The following is a 10,324-nucleotide window of genomic DNA, read 5'->3' as shown; positions in this document are numbered from 1 at the left end:
TGGGGGAAGCAGTGAGCAAACAGCTCCATGATCCTTAGTTGCCAGCTGAGGCACACTGTAAGAAGAAGAGGGACAGTGTGGGCATTGTTTGAGGTGACATGCAAAGTGCCATCCTGGCCTAAGGGAAGCTTTTCTAGAAGAGGACACTGGCTCGTCTATGGTAGACAGGACACATTTTTCCAGTTGGATCTGTGGTGCAGACTGAGCCCATGTAGCTGGTTATGGTACCCATGACTCCTCAGGGCCTGTGRGTGATGTGCTGGCATTAAAGGGCTGGCAGGGAGCCTTGTAAAGACCTTATCAACCTGAACCTGCCTATGATGGCTGTTTCTCTGATCCAAAGTCTCCTCTCCATGAGGGAAAGAAGGAATGGTGGACAAGGTCAGTGTCTGGAAGGCTGTAGCTGTAAATGTGTTGGCACATGTCTAGGCACGTGTGTAGGCATGTGTTGCAAAATAGCCRTGGAAAGCTGTTGAGCATAGTACACAGAGCAGAGCACACGGGCATGGGAAGCCAAGGAGGACCGGGGAGGTGGGCCCTGTGCTGACATGCTCCCCTTTGTCTTTTCTGTAAGTGCAAATCATCTGCTCCAGAGGAGCCTTGTTGTGAGCAGCAGGGAACTGAGCCTGTTTGCACTATTTGCCTGAGACCCAAGGTTGTTCTTGGGTTTCAACAGCAAAGTGTATATAAATGTACCCAGAGTCACTATGGGTGGAGTTCACCCAAGATTAAATGCTTATATCACAAACATCTGGTTTTATAGCTCTTTTTATAGTCAGTGAAGTGCTAGTAAATATAAACCATGGGCTTCAAGCATGTTGTGTTTTTTCCTGATGTTGAATGAATTGCATTCTGAGCTCTGTGGACTCCATCTCCCTGACAATAAGGGAAGCCTGGGCAGTGACACAGTGGGTGACACTACAAAGCAGCTGGGGTGAGRTGGATCCCACCATGAGTGCCCACCAGGCCAACAAGAACGCTCAGCTGGGCAGAGCAGAGTTTCCTGGAGGGACAGAGGSAGCAGGTTCAGGCTGTTTGCTGGCTGTTGGCCAGCATGGCCCTTTGCTGCCAAGAGACCTGGGGAAAAACTGAGGGGAGAGAGGAGACACTGTGATGGGGATTCAAATTTAGAGAAGGTGAAAACACTGAGGGTCTTTTGTGCCCTTACAAGGGCACAAAAAAAGTGGGGAAGAAGGCATGCTGTAGCTATTGAGATAGGGCACATAGAGGACAGTTTCAGACTAGTGAATCAGGCACTCACAGAGCAGCTACCTCAGGGAACAGCCTGGTTACTTTYATCCGGCACCAGAAGTTTTCCCCCATTTACCCTGGACATGGTGCACAGCATGGCAGCTGGCTGTCACCATCTCTTGGAGGTTTGCTCTGCTGAGAGGCAGTGGCTCCATTCCTCCRGGTTTTTCAGGAATGTGTCTGTCCATCATGAGTCTCTTCTTTGGCCCATGGGTCTGTCTCTGGGTGAAGCTGTAAGWCTGATGTCAAAGGCTTTGTGATCCCTTTACTTTTCAAGTATGTCTTGTCTTTAAAAATAATTTAAAAGGTCAGGAGATGGCCTGTATATAACTAGCTCCATTCTCCCGGAAGAGAACTAACATTCATTTCTCCCTGTTTCCAGAAATGTTTAGTTCTGTGAAATAGTTTTTTTTCTTTCACTTTCAACATTTTTCTAGTATCTTCCTGTTTCTGAGTTACCTTAAGGTGGGTTTTGCAGATGAGCTCTATTTCTACACAAAGAGCATTGGCTGAAGGTGGACTGATGTGTTCATTTCCATCATGAACTTTTAGGAAGCCTTTTCACAGGTGCTGTTGAAAAATAACTGGTTTGCAGTGGTGGAAGGACTCAATGATTCTTGCAAAATACTATTTCATCTTCCTTTGTTTAGGGACTGAAAATGCAGATATTGGGGASAAATAAAGAGGGTGTGATTCTGCAGCTGTTGATCCCAGGGCATTTTAGAGCAAGAATTGAAAGCGAATGGGAAAGAGTATCTACCAGAAGAAAGCTTGCATCTAGTTGTTCGTTTCAAGAAGCTAAGAAGATGCTTTGGTTAGTTCCAAGATGCCTTAGGTAGTTTTGAGAAGCTTTCAARATGGTTCTGAAGATCATCTTCATTTATTTGATGGCACCAGATATAAAAAACCCACTGATGTTGTAACATGTGTGCCCATGTGTTTGTTTTGCAGCCAGAAAAGTTTTGCCCATCAGAAAACTGTCACATTGCACTCTGCACAGGCAGGGTCATACATCTACCAGSAAGTGTCTTCAGAGCCCTCCCAAAAAAGGGCACTTCCAGCATCAATGTGGGTGTGGGTGGAAGAAAAAGCAGCAAGTGAGAGTCAGGGAGTTCTTGTGCCTGCAAAAGGCTTTGTCAGATAAAGTGGTCACATTTTCCACACTTTTACTCTGCTTGTGTGTTCAGCCTTCCACTCCACAAACCTGGATGCACTGGTGGTGGATGCCACTCTCAGGGGTCCTTACAGTCAGTGAGCACTGGCTGGGACCAGTGCTAGAACATGAGTACAGAAAAGAAAGAGGAAGGTAGAAGCCCTTTGGCTTCCTTTGTGCTCAGGAAGCTTTGATGTTAACCTCAAATCCAGGTCAGTCTCATGARACAATGAGCAGTCTAAGCTGTAATTTATCTGGAACATGTAACATCCATAACACTTCTCCAGAAAGATTTGTCTGCTGCTTGGGCTTCAGGTTACCAAGACTTCCTGCTTCTACTGAAGTCCTGGGAACTCCTAAAGCTGGTGTGACATCTGCTTCTTCTCCACCCCTTAGTTTTGTGTCCTGTGTGAGCTGCATTGTCACATGTCACCCTGCACAGACTGKGTCTGTTCCTTAGCCGCAGTGAATTAAAGGCTCAGATTTCATATAAGAGCAACTCGAGGAGTGTGCTGTCATAGGGAAATCAGTGCTGTACCATCCTGGTCAGCCCACCTGTGGAWGTCAAAGCTGAGACACTAAAGTACATGTATGTGAAATAAAACCATGTCTGGAAAGCATTTTCTAAATTAAAGAACACAGTAGCAACCCATGCTGAAGGAAGCTTTTTGAATCCAAGTTAGGATGACATAGATGGTACAGCAGAGAGATGTTTTTTTTTTAGGAGCAGACCTGTGAGTGACCCTGCATGCACAGACCCCTCTCCCCTCTTTAGGATGAYTATTATTAGCATGGTGTCTGACCAGCCCAAATTCAAGTGGTGTGTAGGTCTGTTTGGTTACTGAGGGGCTATTTGGTAACTCTGGGTGAATGCCCTTAAATAATCATGCTGGCACTGGGTGTTGGAGAGCTTTAGAAACTTTTGGGCCAAATTTACACTTCTTAAATAAACAATGAATATTGATTAGATCATATGACAGACCATCAGAGCCCTCTTTTAAATACCGCAACTCACCAGAGTTCATTTTTAATGCATTTATATACTCAGAATCCCTTGAAATGTTTGCTTTGGTGAACAACATGATAGGTCTTTTACTCATGCAACTCTATATACTTTTATATACATGGACCTGTGCACACGGATAGGAGGATTTTCAAGGGTGCTTAAAGGATTTGGATGCTCACTTTGTTTTAATRGGAGAYTTGAATCCCTTAGGCAGATTTAAAAATMTCAGCCATAATTATTTGCTTATCTTAGTACATTGGGGTAAGACCTTTTCCATGTTAAAATAATTTTAAAGTGCTCTTTTCTTGCTGCCATAAAAAAAAAAAAAGATAAGAATGTGTTCAAGTGGAATTTTAAGAAGCATTTGTTTTTCTAGATGTATTAGTTTGTTTTACTCATTTGCTGTTTTGTTTACTGAGGAAGCTCTTAAATCCCAGTCTGTCTATATTTTGTCCTGAACAGAGTAGCAAAGAGCTTGTCTGGACTAAGACGTYTGTAAAGGCCTTTTATTACGATCACTTGTACGGCTTAAATGTCCTGGAAAAGTTTTCTCATCTTAAATCTCTCAGCAGTACAGTTACGTATCTGGCCCCAAATGTATGTCAGGAGAACACCATATGGGGCTGCCAAGTGCAACACCCGCGCACACGGTGCTGGTTCGCAGCGGTGGAGCAGCGCAGGATGTAAACAGAGCGGAGCGGGTGAAAGGCTGCGGGGCCGCGCTCTGTTTGCGTGCCGGTCGGGAAGCTCTCGAGTTGCACAGGCAGTTCTGGCCGGCAGGAAGGGGAAAGCACAGCCTGTCTCGTCCTCGCTTCCCAAGGCRGCTTCTTGCGCCACTCTCCGTGTCTGGCAAGGTGCTGCTTGAAGCCCGGAGGAGCCGCAGGGTTTTCCATCCATCCCAGCGCCCTCCCAGCTCCTTTGCTGCAGGCAAACCCTCAGCCCCCAGCTCGGGGCAGGCAGAGTGAGCAGTGGAAGTGGCTGTGGTCAGTGGACACCAGGTTCCTTGCACGGTTAGAGGGGCTACCCAGCGCTGTTCCAGGCTGCACTGCGTTAGTGTTGCCTTTCTGATCTGCCTGCACGATGGAGATGAGCTGATGCACTGCTGTGTGCTGGAGAAAGCCCAAGGGTGGGGAAAACCAGCCCAGCCCCAGACCTGACTTGGATCTCGTTGCCAATCTTTTGGGTCACTCTGTCGGGTYTGACTTCTAGTTTAGGGCAACATTTTCCTTCTTCATTTCCATTGAGGAGAGAATTTCCTTGGGAGTAACATGCTGAAATAAACAGAACTTGGGAATTTGCTTATTCTCAGAGTCAGCAAGGGGCCAGCTGTGCTTTGGGCACACGCAAAAGAAGATGCAACTCAATAGTTTTAGACCTGTTTTTAAACATTATTTTGCCTTACCTGTGYATGTTGAAACGTTTGGACTTCAGATTTTGTTTTGCTTGCAAGTGCTGGAAACAGTGCAGGTTTTTTGTCAAAGAAAACGCTCACTTGTCTGCAGCAGTTTATCAAAGGTTCTTTCCCTGCCATTTCCTCTCCAGCTCCAAGAGCAAGAGCTGACACGTAAGACTCCAGCCCCTCAGCTGTCCTTGCAATCAAAAGAGYTGCACCTTCTCCTGCACTCCTTTTGGTTTTTTAAATTGTAGCCTGGCATGTGGCCCTGGTGRCACTCATGAGGGGAGCCTGTGGCTGCCCCTGATGTCTGTGGCTCCTGCCATGAGTGTTATCCGCTCTGCCAGGCTGAGGGCGTGCCCCCTTGGCAAGCTTGCAGACACGCTCTGGTTCAACTCTGGTTCACCAAGAATGGCCCCAGAGCAGTCTGGAGGCAGCAGCCCCTTACCCAGGGATTTCTTTGTTGGGGGTCCCTCCCAAGAGGCACCCACTCAAGCTGTTGTTGCTGTACCACAACTAAAATACTTAAAGGAGCCAGAGATTCTGCTATGGGAAACCCAGAGTCGGGATGGCAACTGGGTGAGGGSTGTGTGGAGGGAGTCAAGTGGGGCACCTGTCAGCTCACTGGAGCTGCCCATTGTGAAAGGGTGTTGGTCCCATCACTTAAAGTTTGGGTGATGTGAGTGAGGCTCCTAGAGTRGATCCCAATGGACAGGGAAGTTTCCTTAACAAGCATACTGCCATGTCACCCTCCTCCTTTGCTGTTTTCCCATGGGCACAGGACAGCCTGTAAACCATGGTGAAAGGGCGTTTTGGGAATCTGCTGTGAAATCCCATGATCACTGATTTTAAAACATCCAACAGAAGCTGCAATCATTTAATATGTTGTCTCTGCTCATCCAGTCCTGCCATTTATAGACAGCACAGACACTTTATGTGAATTACAGACTAGATACCAAGCCAAACACTGGTCTTCCATCTGGAGCATTACAGTTCTGCTTCTTGCTTTTTTCAATTTGTTCAACTGGGCAAGGGAGCCTAGTGCAGAAACAGATTTTCTCTGAAAAAATTAGCAATCTACTTACTGCTGAAACAATGTCTTCTGACTTGCTGTCAAGAGTCTTCAGCTGGTTTGAGTGTAGCTTATTCCAAACCAGGATGCTTCATATGTCATGGTGCACGTCCTCAGATTCACCTTCCATCGTGCACCTTATCTGAAACCCTGCTTCCGGGACTTGCAATCTTTCATTTARCATTAAAAATGAAACAAATCACCTTAGACCTCATTTATGTGTGAAGCTGGGAACTGTACCAGGTAAAGAAACAACTTTTAATTTATTGAATATCATGGGCACATGCTGCAAAAGTGTCCCAGAAGCCCAGCATTGTGTGTGTGTGTAAAACAYGCACAATGTGTAAATAGAGAGCTTGCAAGAAAACGTGTTTTAAGGTGAAGTTGCTGCAGTATGAGACAAACCCCAGAAACTTGAAAGGACGCCAGTCTGAGTTTGGGGGATCCTTCGTAATCACTGAAAAGCCCAAGTAAGCTCACAGATAGAAAGAAAATGTGATCATATGGGAACAGGYAGGTGGAACGAGCCCAGCTGCTCCCTCTCCAAGCCCACGTTGGGCAGACGGGCTCAGTCCTTGGCACAGGGAACCTGCACCAGCTCCTGGGAAATGCGGTGCTGCTGAGGGCAGGGTGCTGTAATGCGCTGCAGAGGGCTGTGGTGTGGCCGGATGTTACGGTGGCATGGTATCCCCTCCCTCCTCTCCCTGCGATCCATATCACATCCAGAGTGGTCTCTTGCCCTGTCCTGGCAGGGGCACGGCTCTGGCTGGCTGTGTGGATGATGCCGGTGCCTGGGCAGGCGGGCACACTGCTTGGCTGTGGCTGCAGCGCCTGCCCTGTCACCGCGATGGGAGAGCCCCTGCTCCAGGGAGATTGCAAAATGGATTTGGCAGAAGCAGAGGCACAGCATGCTAAACGCGCTAAGTTCAACCAGCTTCGCTTTCAGGATTGTTTTATTTTTTTCACAAGCCACCAAACAAAACACCACTTTGGGGCCTGAGCAGAAGCTGGGAATCCCTGCTCTGTCTCTGCCTTTTCCCCGCCCGGGGCAGCCCAGCCATTCCCCATTTGTCCAGTCCCTTGTAGGATCCCACATGACCCCCACAGCCTCTGCAGCAGCACCGTGGAAAAATGCGCTGTGGCTCCGTGGGACTGTGCTCGATGGTCCCAAWGGATGCAGGGCTGGGGCTGCCACGGGAGCGGCTGAGCCAGTGGCCCCAGGCTGGCACGCTGGAGCCTGGATGGCTCTCCCTGTGGGGCTGCCCATGCTGTAGGGACTTCCTAAAGCCATCTGGAGAGTGTTTTAAAAGCAAACATTGCAAAGCATTGTCTCGCCTTCCTCTAGCTAGCAGGGAAAAAAAAATACYCTGGAAAGCTATTCTGGTCTCGCATGCGTCTCAAGTGGAAAATTTCAGCTGAACTGATTTCGGTTGGCGGGGTTAAGGGAGGTGAGGCCCAGCTGCCGCTGGCCCTGCAGCACGGACGGACGGACGGACGGACAGACGGCTCCGCAGAGCCCGTGCYTGCCACGCGGGCAGGGCTGGGTCTGGCAGCGGCTCTGCTGCGGGGAAAGGAAACCTGAGCCCAGGGGAGCGCCGGGCTTTGGGACRCAGCCTCCAAAGGCGTGCCCGCTGTAACACATCCCAGCCCGGGAATAAATCGTCCCGAGCTCTCCAGGCTCTGCTTTTCCACCTTGTCCCCCRTCTCCCAGCTGCCGTCACTCCTGTCGGTGCAGCCCATGGAAAAGGTGTAGGGCAGGCRCGCTGGGTGAGGCGGCTGGCGGGGCCAATCCCTGTCCCGCAGGAATAATATGGGATATGTCACCAGCCCTGCTGACGGCACAGGCACCGGCCTTGAAACCGCGCCAGGGGAACTCCCTCGGGCCAGGGACTGCGGCGGCTGCSAGAGCCTCGGGGTCGGGGACAGCTGCAGAAGGAGGAGTCTTCGCTCCTCACCCTTCCCCTCAGCACTGGTATGCCAGGACCGTGCACTTTGGGACTTAGAGCCGTCGGAAAACTTGCTATGCAGGTGTTTCTTGTTGGAAAATAGTAGTAATTAGTTGAAATTGAAACTTTTAATGGAAATGTTCATATATGTGTAGGAGACCGAGTCCTCTGGTCCCGCGTCGTGGAGTGTCTCCCACCTGTGCCCTCTAGCTGGCACTAGCATAAGTAGRTCAGTCCCCGTCCTCACACGGAACAGGAAGATTCTGGATCCTCAGACAGCTCAAAGAATGGGTTTTCCAGCCCGCCCTACCCACACCACCTGCCAGCACAGCTCCAGCCGTGTGGGACAGCAGCGCTCAGCCAGGGCGGTGGTGCAGCTCAGAATGGAAGGGGGGTTTATGATCCGGTGTCACAGGAGCAYAGGGTAATTCTGTGGGGAACAGGGCTCGGGAGGTCTCAGGTCCAGCGGCTGGCTCGGGGCAGGTTCAGCCATYAGGTCAGACCAGCCTGCCCAGGGCTTCGTCTCGTCCGGAATGGGAAAGCTGCGGGAAAGGATCCCGACAGCCCGTCCGGGCAGCCCGTGCCACTGCCTAACGCGTCCCGGCGGCTTTCCCCGCCTGCGTGTCCAAGGGCATTTAAGGAGCGCGTTAAACCGTGACGTGGCGGCTCCGAGCGTGCCGCGGGGACTGCCCTGCTCGCCCAGCCCGGCGCCGCCAGGACACGGGACAGCCGGGACCCGGCCCGGGGTGGAGCGGGGAGCGGCCAGGGCTTTTCCCTCCGCCCCCGCCGCAGCGGCTCCGAGCGGGCGCTGGAGCTCCCTGCTGGCCGCGGCTCCCGGGCGGGTCGGGACCGGCACCCTCCGCAGCCCGAGAAAGCCAGGGAGCCTGGGATGCCTTCGCCCCGCTGCCTCAAGGGCGCTGCTTCAGGTGCTGCTTCCGAGCAGCAAAACTCGCAGTAGGACTCGTTCGCTGGGTACTCGCTAAGGGGAGGTACGGGGAGGAAGGTGTCAACCGTGGAGCTCATCGCTGCTGCTCAGAGCAGCCCTCGGCCATCGCTGGCTGCATCAAGGGACTAAAAAAAGTGACGTGTAGTGCACAGCTCCTCTCTGCTCCATCACCTTCACTGCAGGGATTTCCAGTGCAGAGGTGTAATAAACTTGTAACACGAATAGCTGAGTAGTTCGGTTAAGAGTATGAAGAAGTGTCACAATTCAGAGGCTGGGTAGGTGAGTAAAATCAGGATCTCACAGCAAATTCTTGGGCCTGAAGTAGTTTTCTCTCCTCTATTTGACTGATACGAAGTAGTTGCCCTGTATTGACAGGAGCTGGGTGTTAGGACAGGTGTTGTTATATAATGCACATTTGACAGCTTGGGGTCTGCACTAATACCCACTGCAGCATTCAAGCAGCRAACACTAAAATAAAGCTTTATATTMAACAGAACTTATGGGAAGCAGCCAGGTGAAGAGGGGGGGACGAGTCCCGGCTGCCACATCTCATCTCACACTGACAAACACCATTAGCTTTGGCCCCTGAGCCAACARGGTAATCTTGTTAATGCCTTTAACTCAGATCAAAGACCGTGTTGGTACAAAAAGATGAAAATATAAAGTGAAAGAAGTCTGCAACTAAAGAGAATAAAGCTTGGTTAGTCAAAGCAGAGGGACTGTAAATAGGGAAGGTCCCCATCCTTCCCACCTCTGTGGAAAGGACCAGCTCTTGGGGAATAGCCCTGGAGTCCTGGGTTAAAGACACCTTCACCTGCCTTTCCTTGACACCCCCATGCCCCTCAGCAGTGGATCCTGTTGGGCACAGGATGCTGGCAGCAATAGATCAGGCTTTTCCCTAAACCTCAGGGCAAAGACTTGATGCACACCTGACTCTCTGGTAGTAAAGCAATAAATCACAATAAACTGGTATAGCGAATTTCATACTACTACTTACTTAAATTTTTAATACAGGGGTGAAATTAGAGCTCAGAGAACAAGCAAGCCTACAGTCAGTACAGTACTTCCAGCAAAAGCAAAGATTAGGTATTTAACATCTAACACCTTCCTGCAGTACATGTGGCAGTTATCTTCTTCTTCAGTTAAGATTAGGCCAGTTTAACCATCTTTGGTACCTACCCTCTTTCTTCTCCTGGCTCCTTGCAGCAATGAGCAGACACTGACAGCACCCACTGAGCTCCTCCTTTGGGCAGCCACTTGGGATGCCTTTGCTGGCATCCAGGCTGCTGCTCAGGGCTGCATTTGCTTTCCAGCTGTGGTCCAAGGCTTTGGCAAAGCCTTGAAAGCATTGCCTCTCCTCACATAAAAGTAGACTCAAGGTACAGGCCTGAGTCAGCAAGATCAGGCTGGATCAGAACAAGAGCAGCTGTCCCACAACCAAGGATTAAAAGCTGTTTTTTAGCTCAAGTTATTGGTTTGTGGGAGTTTGTGTGTGGGTGTACATGTTTTCTCTAGGTTTAATTAAAAAGCCCTCCAGGGTTCAAACCTGAAACATTA

The sequence above is a fragment of the Malurus melanocephalus genome, unplaced genomic scaffold (genome assembly GCF_030028575.1).
Source record: "Malurus melanocephalus ecotype Western Australia unplaced genomic scaffold, MMel_1.1 scaffold_171, whole genome shotgun sequence".
NCBI lineage: Eukaryota > Metazoa > Chordata > Aves > Passeriformes > Maluridae > Malurus > Malurus melanocephalus.
Note: the sequence above shows the minus strand (reverse complement) of the source record.